Below are 15906 nucleotides of genomic sequence, written 5' to 3' on the forward strand. Positions count from 1 at the left end.
ATGAATGAATGAATGAATGAATGAATACATATGCTCATATGTATTCATATGGAGCACTGCCAGGCACCTGTTCTACCCTATAGATTGAACCCTACAGCAACACAGCTCTTCCCTCTTTTAAAATCATCTCTGTGTAGGTTACCTTTCCAGGGCCTGTCTGAGCAGAGAAATATTAGTCTCCTAATACTTGCTCAGTTTCTCATGCCCCAAAGACCTATTCTTCAGAAGACTGCAGAGGAAGCTCATCCTAGTGCTCTTCCTCTTAGAAATCCTCCTGCATTTCTTTCTTTGCCCCTTAATTTGCATTTCCTAGTAACCTGTGGCTACACTAGTTGGAGACCCTGTTACCCAGCCAAGGTGCCCGTATTCAAGCCTCTGGTGAAGGAGGCAGGTCACAGTGTGAGATCTGTGCAGATCTCACTGCAGGTTGCCCGGCCTCCAGCCAAAAGGCCTGCAAACACAGAGCCCTGGAAACCCAGAAGAACGCGGGGAGGACGCAGCCAGAGGGATCTGCTGCCATCAGCCTGCGGGACCAGTCAGCAACGTCACCCCATACTGCAACAGTTCACGGGAGGGAATGATAAGATCGAAATGTAGTTAGCCACAACTGGTGTACTCCCACTGCCTGAGATCCAGACGGGCCAGGTTAGTACCTTCTCCAGAGGACAGCACACAGGACGAGTGCTCTGCAGGGGGAGGCAGCAGGCCCTGCCATTCATCATGCAATTCTGAGCAAAACAGCTAACCCATGTGCCTTTCCTGCATTGCATGGAAAAACTATTGTGATGAATATTGCCTGTTTTTATCTAACTCTTAAGTTTCCTAGAGTACAAAACTCAAATATTAAGGAACTTGAAAAAGTTAACACTATAACTAACAAGGATGAAAAATGACAGCCTAAAACAGGGGGAATAGCTCAAAGGCTCAGTAACGGGAAAAGGTGAAAAGAAAATGTGGTACATCAACATTTATAACAGTATGTCACCTTTGACAATGAATGGATTACTAGAGAGTACATAAGTTGACACAGACATTTTGGAAGTGATTTTGGAGGAAAATTTAAGTGTTCATATTTTTTTTTCTTCAAGTGTTCATACTCTTTAACCCAGCATTGCCACTGCCAGAAATTTGTCCTAAACTCGAGCATATAAACAAAATTTTATTTGAGGATGTTTATTGTAATGCTGTATGATTTTTAAAAAAAAATATTCTATTCATTTGAGAGAGGAGAGAGACTAAGTGAGCACAAAAGGGGGTGGAGTGGGGAAGGGGACAAGCAGACTCCCCACTGAGCAGAGAGCCTGACGTGGGGCTCCATTCCAGGACCCTGAGCTGAAGGCAGACGCTTAACTGACTGAGCCACCCAGGTGCTCCTAAGGTGTTTTTTTTTTTTTTTAAGATTTTATTTATTTATTCATGAGAAACAGAGAGAGGCAGAGACACAGGCAGAGGGAGAAGCAGGCTCCATGCAGGTAGCCCGACGTGGGACTCAATCCTGGGTCTCCAGGATCACGCCCTGGGCCGAAGGCAGGCACCAAACCGCTGAGCCATCCAGGGATACCCTCCCCCCCCCCCTTTTTTTTTTCCAATTACAAAACCTGAATGCCACTAATCAGAGACTGGTTAAGCATCACTGTTCATCCACTGGTGAGCACTACCCAGCTGTGAAAAATAACAAAGTAGCTCTGTCTACTATTTACAAAGATATCCAATATTTACAGTTAAAGGATGTTTCAGAATAGCAAAAAGAAAAAAAGAAAAAGAAAAAGTACGTGAACTGTCAGCACATGGAAATGTGCACAGACAGCAACTCTAAATGTAAAAATAATGTAAAGCAGAATACAGAGGCAAACCGCAACTACATAAAAATATTCAGATGCTTCTGATAAAGATCAAAATAGGAATCGAAGGAATGTAAATAGTGCAATGTTCATCTTATGTTCATTTATTTTTTTCTTGCTGTTGACTAAGCCCATGCTCCTGTAAAAAAATAAAAGAAAAAAAAAAGGCAAGATATTGTTATCCTTATTTTAACTGTTAGATATTAGGCAGGTGCTTCCTCCCCAAGATGGCAGCTTATAAATTGCAGAGAAAATTCACACTGGCCACTCCCCAGGCTGCATCTCCCACCTTGGGCACTCTGCCGAAGGCCATGGTTAGTCACGGTTTTGGTTTTCATGGGTGCTGGTTTCATGGGTGCTGGTTACCAACCATCCAGGTTGGTAGCTAACAGGCTCTCAGGACCATCTGCAATCCTGGGAAATGCTCCAAGTGAACTTGGCCCTATAATGGGAGACTACTGAGCTGTCTGTCCCATGTCAGCAGTAGCCTTGGGTTGGAGAATTTTCTCTCATTCATTTTCTTCACAAGTGCACTGGGCATGGGCACCCTGCTAGGTTCTGGGGATACAGGACAGGACGAAATAGAAGACACTGTTTCTACCTTTATGAGCCCAACATTGGTGGGGGAAAGAGAGAATAATGGGATCACTAACACGAGCATGTGGGAAATGACAACTGGTGTGGTTGGAAAGGAGAGCTCAGCATGCTCCTGAGTGAGCATGTGGCTCCTGGGGAATGACCCTGGTGTGCAGGGGGTGGTCCTTCCCAGAGAACTGGATGATAAGGAGGGGCGAGGGATAGGGACTACCATTATATAGACAGAACATGAGCAGCTCTTCCCCTCAGAGGGGCAGCCCCTGACACTTTTCCAGAGTCTCTGAGCAGGGCACTGGGGGACCCTCGGCCTTCTCAGCTGAAAGCAGAAACCAACAACTGGCTCCCGATAAACCTCAATCCCTACCTTGACCTCGCCATCCAGATGAAAGGTAGAGAGAGTAGAAAATTCTCGTTACACTCATACAATAAAAGATCAGAAAACCCAAATGGATAATTTGAAAAGGGTAAACACACACACTTTCTCTCTTTCTCTCACACATACTCTCCCCAAAATGTGTGGGAGTAAACAACAGTTCAGCCAGTGTAGACCACAGACTATCTCAAAATGATCACCCTGCCTCCACATACAAGTCCCATCAAGCTGAGCTAATTTGCTGGAAAAAAATACAGCAACACAGGCCTGGGAGGCTGAGAAGGAAAACAAATGCTTTGATTTCAGGGGGACTTTGGATTCTGTGCTGTGTAGCACAACTACTGTGGTGCAGATGCATCTGGAAAATGGGACAATGAGGGCAGTACAGCGGTTACGTGCACCTGCCCAGGCCTGAGCCCTGGCTCTGTGCCTCACGGCCGTGGGCCTTAAAGAAGTGATTCTCTGAGTGTACGTTTCCCTTGTTGAGAAGATGAGGACAACAACTCTCTCACTGCCTTGGGATGGGGGCTAGGGGGCACAGTGCACACCATTTCCTGCATTGGGACTGTGCTGGGACACAGTGTACATGCACATGGGCTGCTAGCTGCTGCTCTAACCACCCTCCTAGCTAAGAGAGCACGAAGAGGACCTGAATGGACATCAGCCCTGAGAACAGGAGTGGCAGCCACAGGTCTCAGTAAGGCTGTGCACGTACTTCCGGTGGTCTGAGGGATGCACTGCGGGCAGTCCACATCGGGACGCCTCCTGCAAGCTGCAGACACCGACGGTGGGGGGAGGGCCTGACTCTATCAGAGCAGAACATGCAGAGATCTGGGGTGAAACAAAGGTCATCCTACAGGAAGCTGCACAGCACATTAACCCAAAGAGGGGACCCCACCCAGGGGGCCCCGAGAGCATTCAGAACCAAGAACCAGGGGTCGGGGCCCATCACATGGGTCTTCCAATTCCCGATGGAGGTGTCGTCTATCATTAAACATCACAAGTCAGAGCACATCCAAACGGTCCACAAGTGCTCCTTAAAGGGTTGTATTGATAGATTCCGCCCAGGTGACTCATCTTGAACTCCCCTGGCTTGGTAATGTGGATTTCCCACCTAGCATTCCCACCTTTGATGTGCTGCTGACCAGTGCTCAGCCAACGCCAGCCAGGGAGCCGCCAGCCAGGGAGCCGGGAGGAGCCTGGGAACCACAGGGTGGCCTGGCCAGCAGCAAAGCCCACAAATGGGACTTAAGGAAAACACCTCTTATGGAAGGCTAAGAGAGCCAGCTCATTCCAGCAGAAGAGGCAGCTGCTGGGCATAAGGCAACATGCCTCTGCTTTAGGACTCTGTCTCATTTATTCCACAGGGAACAAAGAAAAGGAAAAAAGCCCTTGAAACGTAGCCTGGTGGATCCAGGTTGGCTGAAAGGGAGAATTTCCTGACAGTGATGGCTACAGAGGGTACACTTCCCTCCTCCGGCATGCATTTCAGCTGCTCTGAGGCAGATGGATTAGATGTGGTCCCTTACGGTCCCAAAATATCACTTCCAGTTCTCAAACATCCGACATAAAAATAGACTCAACTAAACTGTCAGGACTTCACAAGAAAGCTTTCCTTTTTTAAAAAAAAGAAATCTGAATGTGCTAGAAATGAAAACAAATGTCCACAAGAAGACTTGTGCAAGGGCGTTCAGAGCAGCCGTATTATTCATGATAGCCCAAACCCATGAACAACACGCATGTCCATCAACAAGGGAGCAGATCAGCAGATTGTGGTGTATTCACAAAACGGAACACTACTGAGCAACAGAAAGAACTACTGACGGAGCTCATAGTGTGGACAAATCCCCTGAGTGAGAGACAACAGACATAAAGTAGACACAAATGATTCCACTTATAAGCAGCTCTAGGATGGGCAACACTAACGTATGGTGGGAGAAATCAGAACAACGGTTACCTTGGGGTGAAGGGTGGGGGTGGGGAGGAGTTTGCTGGGAAGGGGCCAAAAAGAACCTTCGAGAATGATAAAAATGTTCTAGGTCTTGTTTTGGGTGGTATGTACACAGGAGTACACAACTGCCAAACTCACTGAATTGAATGCTTAAGATCTACATCCTTGATTGTAAAATCTACCTCAATAAAAAGGATAGGAGCCCCGGTGGCTCAGCGGTTTAACGCCGCCTGCAGCCCAGGGTGTGATCCTGGGGACCCGGGATCGAGTCCCACATCTGGCTCCTTGCGTAGAGCCTGCTTCTCCCTCTGCCTGTGTCTCTGCCTCTCTCTCTCTCTCTGTGTGTCTCTCATGAATAAATAAATGAAATATTAAAAAAAAAACCCAACTCTGCACTCAGAGTTCTGTGATCTACAACCTTAAAACTATGTTTTCCTTTGGGCCATAAGACACCAGGCAAGTAATTTAAACTCTCCAGGCCTCATCTGTAACATCCTCATCTGTAACAACAGCACCAGCCTCAGAGGGGTGACTTGAAGATGAAACCAATTACTATGTGTGCAGGTGGGAAATACTCAATGAAGCGCTGGCTATTATTGGAATGGTGTATTTGCCCTTCTCCACTTTGAATAAGTGCTTTGAAAACACTTTGTTTCAAACCACACTCAGGGCTGCTGTGTTGAGCATTCAGAGATTTCTGGGCTCCCATCCACGTCCCATCACTCCTACACTATTGCAATGGGCTGAATTGTGTTCCCCCGCTCCACCAAATTCATGTATTAAGTCCTAGCCCTGAAAACCTCAGAATGTGACTGCAGTAGGAGAAGAGGTCATTAAAGAGGTAAGTAACACGGTGTTCTTGTATGAAGGAGATTTGGGCACGGACACATACACAGAGGGAAGATGTCATGAAGACCCAGACAGAAGACGGCCATCTACAAGCCAAACAGGGAGGCCTCAGAAGGAACCTTCCCTGCCCAATGCTTTGATCTCAGACTTCTGGCCTCCAGAGCTCTGAGAAAACAAATTTCTATTGTTTAAGTCATCCAGTCGGTGGGCCTTTGTTATGGCGGCCCTAGCAGGACCACCCTTCTGTTTCCATGGGGATCTCTTAAAGGCCCTCAGGCCACACTTACTGCTGCTTTTGGTATAAAGTCGGAGGAGCTCAGCCAGGCCACTCTTCTTCACCACCGCTGTGCTGCTCAGGTTCTCCTGGTCGAGAATCTTGAGGAAGTCATCCAGCTCTGTCAACAGCTGCTCCAAGGCTAGAAACAGAAAAGAGAATCCCCCTTTATAGCCACTGCCTTCTCTCCAAATACCCAGCTCAGATACGCCTTCAGATCCTGCATCACCTCACCATGGACCTTATGGTCCCGAGTGGGAGGGGTTTGGGGTAAGCCTGGAAGCACCTGGAAGGCCCAGCCGAAAGGTGAGATTCTCAGTGCTAGGGTCCTGGGGAGAGGAAAACAGACCCTTGGATTTGAGATGTCTGACCTTGGCCTACAGTAGGCCTACCATTTGCTAGAGTGACAGTGGCCAAGACGGCCCAGTCAAGCCCATCAGGCCATGAGTCTGGAAACAGGATTGCTTACTTGATAAAAAGTCAGTCAGGACAGTTCCGGGTTTGGGGAACTTGAACACAGATCAAACCTATAACCATCAAATGAAATGCTGTGGTTGACCCACTTATTCATCTTTCCCCATGGACAGAAACACAGTCACTCCAAGGAGATAAAACAGTGATTATGCTGTCCCCACAGAAAAATGGATGACCCATCAGAAGCCACAGCTGGGCAAACAGAAAAATAAAACCTTCCTGAGTTTCTTCAGTAAATAAGCCACCTCAACTAAAACTGAGTCCAGCATCACTCCCAAGCTGGCCAAATGCGCTGGTCCCAGGGACTCAAGGTACCAAATTGGCTCCACCATTGTAGAAGTGCCTTTCAATTTCTCACTGGAGCCACCTTGCAGAGATGCTAGTGCAGAGGACAGTGCAGAGGACAACAGTGTAGAAGCAGGGCATTCACCACTGCTGCTGTTGTTATTATCTGTGATCTAATCTCTATTAAGAATAGGATACTGTATTTGCTCATGGGGTCATCTTAGCTCTGCTGCCCAGCTGGCTCTCCAAAACATGCTCAGTAATGGCAGCCAGCTTCTTGAGCTTCTACCCTGTGCTTTCCAACCCTGGTACATTGGGTCACCTGGAGAGCTTTAAAAAATCCTGATACCTGAACCACATCCCAGACTGATGATATCAGAATCTCTGGGAGTAGAACCCAGGACTTAGTAGTTCTTTTTTTTTTTTCTTTCCTTTTTAAAAGATGTATTTATTTGAGAGAGAGAAAGAAAGAAAGAATATGAATGGGGCAGAGGGAGAGGGAGAGAGAATCCCAAGTAGACTCCACGTGGAATGCAGAGGCCAATGTGGGGCTTGATCCATGACCTGAGCCAAAACTAAGACTTGGATGCTTAACTGACATTGTCACCCAGGTGCCCCACGAATCAGCAGTTCTGAAGCCTTCTCAGGTAATTCCAGTGTGCAGCCAACACTGAGAATCGCAGGTCTGGATGCAGTGCCAGAGCCCACATCTGGGGCCCTGCTCCCAAAGATGGCAGCCAAGAAGTCCTGATTTGTTCCGTATCACCCGCTGTGGGAATTTTGAGCAGTCACACAAACTCTCCAAACTCATTTCCTCATCTGGAAAGTAGAGAAGACCACATAGGCCCTGCCCATTTCACAAAGTTATAAATGACAAAATCTACCAGCTCGATGAGAGGACATCTATCCTACACTACAACTTTGGCACCTGCACTGTTGTGTTGAATGAATGTTTATGGGATGAATGAATAAATGAATGACTTCACTAGGCACCTACCAGTTCACAACAAGTTGAAGAGATAAGCACAATTATGCCCACTTTGCAGACATGGGCCTAATGGCCCAGAGAAGGCCCAAAATGTCCCACATGGCCCGGGGCAGAGAGCCCGTTTGCTGTCTGACTCTTAAGACCAAGCTACTGGCAACACCCCACTGGATGCCTCTATCCATGTAGGGCATCCTTCCGACATCCCCCAAAAGCCTAGCTCCCCAGAATGGAACAAGAGCCCTAGATTATCTTCTTACTCCCTTCATTTGAGAAAGAAGCCCTCATGCTCTCCTAGTTCTAAGGGAGAGCCCAGTGGCCTCTTTCTCTTCAAACCCTCCTTGGACCTCAGTACGGTCATAGCCTTTGAACCCCATTCCTATAAATCCAGACTCCCTGGAATGAATATTGCCATTGCTGGGAGAGCTGGAAGAAGAGATGGGGGTGATGATTTGCTTGTTTCAGAGGAAGGCAGTGCCAGCTCACGTTACTATCAGATCAAATACAAGGGTCAGCCAACTCGCCCACATGGGTGTGCACCGCCTCGCATAATCAGAGCACTCTCTTCCTGGCAAGGGTGCTCCTGAGGGAAACTCTAGTTTGCCAAAGCCAGAGAAGCAGCAGAGAAAGCTCCACGCTCCCTCTCAAGGTCCTGGTAAAGAATGAAGAACAAAACGAGCTCCCCAGAGGGCTGTGTGTCCACTCCCATCTGGCTTGCCAAAAGCCAAGTGAAGGTAAAATGCAGCCAGCAGCCCAGATGCTGCATGCAGCCAATGGCTTGGAGGGTGGGTTGGAAGGTGGCCCTCATCTCTGCCAGTGAAGAGATGGATAGATGGTGAGAGTTCAGATAAGGCCAGAAGGAAGCCACATTTGGGTAGTTCTGCCTAGGAAAGGCCCTGGGCCAACAGCAGAGTCTCTGGCCCTGTTCCTCAGTATTGAAAGAGTGGGTCTGCAAGAGGCCACTGGCCTTTGCCGAGTCTACTTAAAACCGATTAGATTCTTAATGGAGTGGGGTTTGAAAGGGTGCCAGCAAAAGCTAGCTCCCAGAGCCCACCAGTCAAGACGGTGGGACCTCAGGATGTGCCCAACACTTAGCTGGGCCCTTGGCCTAAACCAACCAGGAAAGTAAAATGGATCCGGACAGTGTGCTTCTTGCCTTGTGCAAGCACAGAGGCAGAGCGAGACCAGCCCGAGGGATGAGATTTACATTCAGACCAAGGCACACCACCAAAACTTCACGTCAAAAAACGTGAGAGGAGATCAGACAAGACTCCTAGGCCTGGAAGGCTTCTGGGAAGAGGTGCAGTAGGGCAAGGCCTTAGGTTGTTTTTGTTTGGTTTTGAGTATTTTTTTGAACAGCTATTCAGGACTTTCCTGTTGGCTGCAGGAACTCGACAAGCTAAAAAGCAGTGAGTTTAAAGAAGTCAAAGCAGGGAAAACAAAGGATAAATCTGAGGAAATGACACTGAGCCTTGAACTCAGCTACAGGGGATGTGGAAAAGTGAACGGGCCTTGCGAAGCAGCTAGGATCTCAAGCTGCGCTTTTCCTGACCTTCTGATCCCTTCCAGGCTGTTACTGCTGCTACTTCCGCTTACAAAAAAGAAAAAGGCACTAAAACTCGTGTCTTCAGTTTCACATCCTCAGTGATTCCCCAAAGCTGCCGGATTCCTGGAAAACAGCTTTGGTTTATTTTCAAGCAAGCTTGCAAATATGTACCGGGGCCAAAGGGTAAAGAGTGTCGTGCCTGTTTCTGGGGAGACGAAGTTGACCGAGATGAGGTCCCCCGTCTTTCCAGAAGTGCCATGTCTGGGGAGGGGGGCCGTGAATACACAGGGTGAGAAGAGAAGTGATTCAGGAATGTGTCCAAGGATCAGGAAGGCGCCACGACACAAACTCAGGGGTGATGTGCAGGAGGAATTTATACGCTGGCCACTGAGGATGAATAGGAGTTCGCGGGGAAGAGGCAGAGGCACTTTAGGAAAAGGAAGAGAGATGTTCAGACAACTCAACACTGAAAGCACGGGGGATATTTGAGAAGCCACAGGTCTGTCGGTACCTCCGGGCGCACGGAGCACAGGGGAAGGGGTGGGGGTGGGGGGAGATCCGAGGCCAGAACTGCAAAGTGAAGATCAGGCGGGCAACGAGGCTTGCTCCGCTTTGCTATGGAGCCTGTGCTTGTCCCGCAGGGGAGGCCATGGGGAGGCCATGCCCATCGCTGGCCCAACACGCCAGAGATCGAGTAAGTACAAGCGGTGGGGAGGACAGTGGAAGGGGACCAGGGGACCAGGAGGGGAGGCAGGGCAGATGAGGAGGACGAGGGTGTGGGGGCGGGCTTGCTGGGGGCGAGGTTGTGAGGAGGCTCAGGAGGTGCCTGCATCAGGCCCACCGCTAGGGCTGATTGGCTGGATTGCTGGGCCCAGGATGGGCCGAGGGTGGGGGTGTCCACTTAGAGACCTTGGACTCGAGTGGTAGTAGCTGGAGCTATTGACCCGTGCCCGCCTGATCCTCTGCCTTGCCAAGCTCATGGCTCAGGGGAGAGGTGGGCTGTGTCTTCTGTTGTGTAGCCCCACCCCCGGTGGAGCGGAGACCACGGCCTCTCCTAAGGGCTCCCGGGCTCCACTGGAACTCGGGGGACCCCTGGGTAATGGGGAGGGGGTGGAATCTGGGGTCAGGCTCAGCAAGGGTGCAAGAACCACAGGTGGCGGGGGTGGGGCCACGCAGGACCCTGTGCCCTGCCACCTCCAATTCTCCCCGCCACCCTGCAAAGGCACAGCATGGGAATGGGCTCCGAGGCCCAACCATAGTAGCAATGGCACTGGGGCTCAAATCCACGTATGTCCAAGTCAAAGTATTTGCTATCTGTCATCCCGTTCCCAAGGAGTCAGGGAGGTTTCTCTGGATCACGACCCCTGCCTCCTGTTCCACCATGCTTGGCCAAGGGGCAGCGGGCGGCTCTAGACGAGTAGCCGGCCTGGCCGTGGGACTTGGTGATGATTCCACTAGATGCAGGGACTTCAGATGCCCTGGGTGAATGAGAGCTGCAGAATGCCATCAGACACAGGCCTGTGGTCCCTGCCACTGGGAAATGATGGGCCAGGCAGATGGGTGGTGGTGGGGATAGGGGGGTGCAGGAGGGGGAGTGGGAGAAGCACCAAGAAAGCAGAGAAACGCTCCCCTTTTCCTCTAAAACAGCAGTGCTAGGTGAACGGTAAGCCCCCATGTTGAAGAAATACAGGACCAGGAACCAGGGCCCCAAGGCCTGGGGATGGCATTTCTATCCCTCTGCAGATCTGCATCATCCTTCAAGGCCCATCCAGGTCCCTTCTCTCCGGAGCAGCCCACAACCAGCAGCAACCAGCCTGTCTCCTGAGAGGCCTTCCTATCATGGCCAGTTGTTCACGGTCGTCTCTGAGCGTGCCCAGTCTGCATTCCGGGCTGGGCATGAGCTCCTTCCCGGAGAGGGTCAGGGTCAGCCTTTGCAGGTCTGAGGCTCTGACGAGGTGCTAAGCACAGTAGAGGCCGGGGATTCTCCTGTGGTCGGCTCCCTTCAGGCCCAGCTACAGACCCTAGGAAATAACAGTCAACAAAAGCAGGGCCCTAGCGGGTGCCAACCCTGCTGACATTTTTCAGCCCTCGGAGCTCGGAGGAATGTGGCCATTTCATTGAGACTCTGGAAGGCACCCGTCCCATTTCCCTACACCCCCAACACCCTCCCCCCTACCCCTTCTCACTTTGGTCTCTCTCGTCCTCCAGCAGAGGGAGGGAAAAATAAGTGTGTTGTTCATTCTGGAAACTGTAGGCCCTTGTGCAGGCTTTCCATCCTGGCTCTGTTAAAGTTCAGAGTTGTCTGCTCAGGGTCTGACGAACCATCAATAAGATTTTTGTTCAGGGCTTCCAAGGCCCACGCACAGCCCGGCCGTTCAACTACTCGATTCAGCACCCGAGGCCACAGCCAAGCTGCGCCTCCAGATGACCTCCGCCCCCGGGTTCTCCTCTTGAGGCAGTCTTGCTCTCTGGCCCCCAGCTTCCCAACCATAAATGTCTTCCCAACATGCCGAAAAAGCTGTTCATGCTTCCCCTGCTGTTTTATGCCCACACTTGTATTTATTCAGGTGCATTTGTTGAAGACCCGTGATGGAGCAGGATTTTCCTTCCAAACACGAAACTAAACAGGCCTGTGCTGTCAGTACAAAGACATGCACCCTGAGCCCTGCCCCGGCAGTTCCCAAGGTGGAGCCACCGGGCATGTTCCCTGCAAGAACCCCACTGCTGGGGACCGACCCGGTTCAGAACACGGGATACGTTTCTGTGACGAGCAGCAGCACCCAGGGTTGTGGTTGTGACCCAGGGTAGAAAAATGTCAAGTCCATTCCTTCTGATCCCAGAGAATCCTCAAGTCCTCAAGAGCGAGCTTTTGGAGAAACACACCCCTTCATTCCACCTAAGAAGGAGCACATCGGGCCAAAGTCTCCTTTCCCCGGAAGTGCCGCACGCCACGCCAGCCTTTGCCAAGTACCTGCCGAGTGCCTGGCATGTTAATAAGTGGCTTTATCCTCTTTGGTGTTTTATGGTGGCAACAGACGCATACCATAAAGTTGACCATTTCAATCACTCGGAGGCGTACAGATGAGCGGCACTGAGTACGCTGACAATGTGGTCCTTCTGGATCTGCCAATTCTAGACACTTCTTACAGACGGAGTCGAGGGCGATGTAGCCTCCTGTGGAATGGCTCCTCTCGGTGTGCAGGGCAATTCACGGTTCAGTCACCCTGTAGCTTCTATCAGACTTGACGCCTCCTCATCCCTGGCAACCTGCTGAGCCTTCGGGGTCTAGTCCTCTTCCTTAATCTTAAAATCATTTGAGATTTATCTATGTTGTTGCCTGTATGACAAGTTTGCTCTTCTTGATTGAGGTGTGGTATTCCACTGCATGGATGTTGGAAGCCCAAATGTCTCCACATGTCCATATATCCCCTCTGCCGGGTGCTTCTCCACAGACACAGCAGGGTCCTGCATCCTGACCCCAGTCTGTCATGCTCCTGAAAGCACCTTTCTGCCAACTCGAAAGGACGTGCTGCATTCAGAACACTTACTACCCTTCATGCCTACTCAGGGGCACGGATACAAATGGAAAAGCAGTGATTCTCAGCGGTGGCTGCACAATGGAATCACCTGGGAAGGTAAAAAAAAGTTCCTGAAACCTGGGTCCACCTCCAGAGATCCTGCTGCAATTCCTCTGGGTGTGGCCTGGGCCCCAGGAGTGTTTCAAGCTTCCCAGGAGATTCTAATGTGCAGCCAAGTGTATGAACCACAGAGATAAATAAAGGTGTGGTTTTTGCTTCATAAAAGATTTACTTTATACATTTTTAAAGATTTTTTTATTTTTAGAGAATGTGAGTGTGTGTGCGCGTGCTTGGGTGTGAGGAGGGGCAGAGAGAGAATTTTAAGCAGACTCTGTGCAGAGCATGGAGGCCAACACTAGGCTCCATCTCACGACCCTAAGATCATGACCTGAGCCATAACCAAGAACTGGACGCTCAACCAACTGAGCCACCCGGGTGCCCCTACGTCACTCTACTTCTTAAACTCTTTCATGACTTCCTTGCTCTTAGGATTGATTCCAAATCCTTAATGTGACTTACAGACAAGCTGTTCTAAAATCTGGCCCCTGCCTGTTAGTACATTATAAGATTCCTTGCAAAATAAACTTCCACAGTCCTTCTTTACAGAACTCAATTCTGAGTTTACATGTAGAACTTTCTAGGTTGATGCCTGATGCATAGTCAAATATACTTGAAAATACCTTTTTCCACCAAAAAGTCTTTTCCCTTCTGGAAAGTAAGGATGTGGAAGGCAAGGACCAATATGTCTCCATGTTTACATGCTGTTGAGCTCAGTTCTTTGTCTTGCTTAAATAAGTGGAAATTCTTATCACTGGTGAGCAGTACCCAAAAGACCTACATTCACAGGCTAGCCCTCTGGCAAGCTCATTGTTCCTGCCTCCTTCGACCCCAGAAGACTGAGCCAGAAACGGACATAACTTTCTCCAGTATAAGAAATACTCCAGGGGGCATCTGGTACCTCGGTGGCTGAACAACTGCCTTTGGCTCAGGGCATGATCCCGGGGTCCTGGGATGGAGTCCCACATTGGGCTCCCCACAGGGAGCCTGCTTCTTCCTCGGCGCCTATGTCTCTGCCTCTCTCTCTGTGTCTCTCATGAATAAACAAATAAAATCTTAAAAAAGAAAAAGAATAGAAATACTCCAGGACTTTTTCTTTATCTCTATTCTCAAGAAATGGTGAGGATGAAAGGGTTTTGCTTCCTTTACCAGCATTGCGCATGCACCACTCCTGGCAGGGCCTGGCCCTCAAGGTCAGCTTGTCATCGTTTTTGCAAGATCTGCTTTTTCTCACCTATCTTGGAGTCTCATCACTTAAAACACTTTCCCCACGAAGAGGCCGCCCTCTGCATTCCCAGATGAGCTGTGCGGGCCGAAGAGATGGGACAGATGCTTTGCTGCAGCTTGCCCTACTGGAAAAACAACTCAGGCTGCTTGCTCACTGGTGACCTCTCCAATGGAACAAACCTCCCCAAGAGCAGAATTCCAACCCCAGCTACGGAGCCAGCTGGAACCAGAGCTGCTTCGCCGGGGCCCTTCGGAAATTCACACGGTAACAGCCGAAGACATCAAACTGAGCAGAACAAGTGAGAGAGGCCCGTGCCTGCCCAGGGCCCCCTCCACTCTGCCTCAGCCTGCCCAGAGGCACCCCCTGGCCCATCGGCCATTGCCCCATCTCTACTGCTTGCTGTTGTCCCCTGAATGTGAGTCCTTGGTCTCCAATGAAAATGAAAGCCCTGTGTAGGCAGGGGAGACCTGGTTTGGTTTCCCCACTGTGCCCGGGCAGTGCTTCACTCAAAGTCGGTGCTTGGAAAACACCTGCTGAGCATAAGGCTTCCACGCATGCACGCACAAAAACACACAAAAACACAGCCTTATGAAAGCTCCTCCTGAGCCTGGGTGGCTCAGTGGTTGAGTGTCTGCCTTCAGTTAGGCTGTGATCCTGGAGTCCTGGGATCGAGTCCCGCATCAGGCTCCCCATGGGGAGCCTGCTTCTCCCTCTGCCTATGTGTCTGCCTCTCTCTCTGTGTCTCTCATGAATAAATAAATAAAATCTTAAGAAAGAAAACTCCTCCTGAGTTGCCTCCTACTAAAAGGGTCTGGGCAGGGTGCCTGGGTGGTTCAGTTCAGTCGGTTAAGCAACTGACTCTTGATTTTTGGCTCAAGTCATGATCTCAGGGTCACGAAATCAACCCCTGAGAGGGATTCTTTGCTCAGCAAAGGGTCTGCTTGAGATTCTCTCTCTCTCCCTCTGCTCTTTCCCCACTCATGCTTATGTGCAGGCTCATAGATAAAGAAAGAAATTAATTAAATAAATAAATCCTTTAAAAAGTAAAGCAAAATAAAAGGCTCTGGGCTATCTGTCCCAGTAGGTCTGGGCAGAGAGCTCACCAATCCCTGGCCGTAACTGTGGTCCTCCCACCTGGGCCAGATAACATCTCTGGAATGACCAGCCAGAGGCAGCCCCCAGCAGATGGGCCGGGAGCACGCAAGGCATCTCCCTCCCAGATGGCACCGTGGTAGGCAAACTTGGTCAAGGGTGCAGGTAGGAAGGACAGGGAGGCAGTCACTCCCCTTGAGACCAGGAACCCTGGGGGGCAGCACTCGATTCCCTAGGGCACTCCAACAGTTCAGGGGGGCACATGAGGCCAGGGCAAGACATGCCAGGTCCGAGCCGCCACCAGAGGCCAGGCCAGACAAGGCAGCTTTGGGGCCTGGGAGGCCTTTGTTCCCTGACACAGTCAGGACATTCCTTAAATGCAATCTGCCAGAAGAGTGGCTTCATTCAGCCTTGGTGGAGGCCGGCTGTGTGGGTGGGGCGCAAAGGGTCGGCGGGGTGGCCCTCCGCCTGGCAGGTCCCGCAGCTGGCACAAGCCGTTGCAGTCTCCGAACAAGAGGCTGTCAGGGTCACTCGCGTTCACACTGGAAGTTTGGGAAAATACTGTCTGACACAGAAAGAAGCTGGGAAGTAACTGCTTATCTTTGAGTGGAGAGCTGAGGGCAAGTTTGTAGTCTCCCTTTATACCCTCCCCGGTTCCTCAAAGCAGAAGAGCGACTTGCTGCGCAGACGGAAGACACCATGGCCGGGGCTGCTATGTCTTCTGTTCACTCGCTTTTTGTATTCTGTCCATTTGCTATTAGTAAACATGCATAGGA

At 50.3% G+C, this 15906-nt stretch overlaps 1 protein-coding gene and 1 long non-coding RNA gene across 2 annotated transcripts in view; one reads left to right on the forward strand and one right to left on the reverse strand.

Moving 5' to 3' along the window:
• The window catches only part of AFAP1L2 (actin filament associated protein 1 like 2), a 57130-nt gene that overhangs the window by 33962 nt on the left and 7262 nt on the right, over window positions 1-15906 (reverse strand). The window contains 1 exon segment of the mRNA XM_038578857.1: window positions 5899-6027. The gene's annotated coding sequence lies outside the window, so the exon portion shown is untranslated.
• LOC111093074 lies at window positions 9287-13027 on the forward strand. Its single transcript, XR_005380641.1, has 3 exons — window positions 9287-9674; window positions 9817-9869; window positions 11743-13027. It is a non-coding gene; the product is annotated as an uncharacterized LOC111093074 (long non-coding RNA).

Source organism: Canis lupus, chromosome 28, assembly GCF_011100685.1.
Source record: "Canis lupus familiaris isolate Mischka breed German Shepherd chromosome 28, alternate assembly UU_Cfam_GSD_1.0, whole genome shotgun sequence".
NCBI lineage: Eukaryota > Metazoa > Chordata > Mammalia > Carnivora > Canidae > Canis > Canis lupus.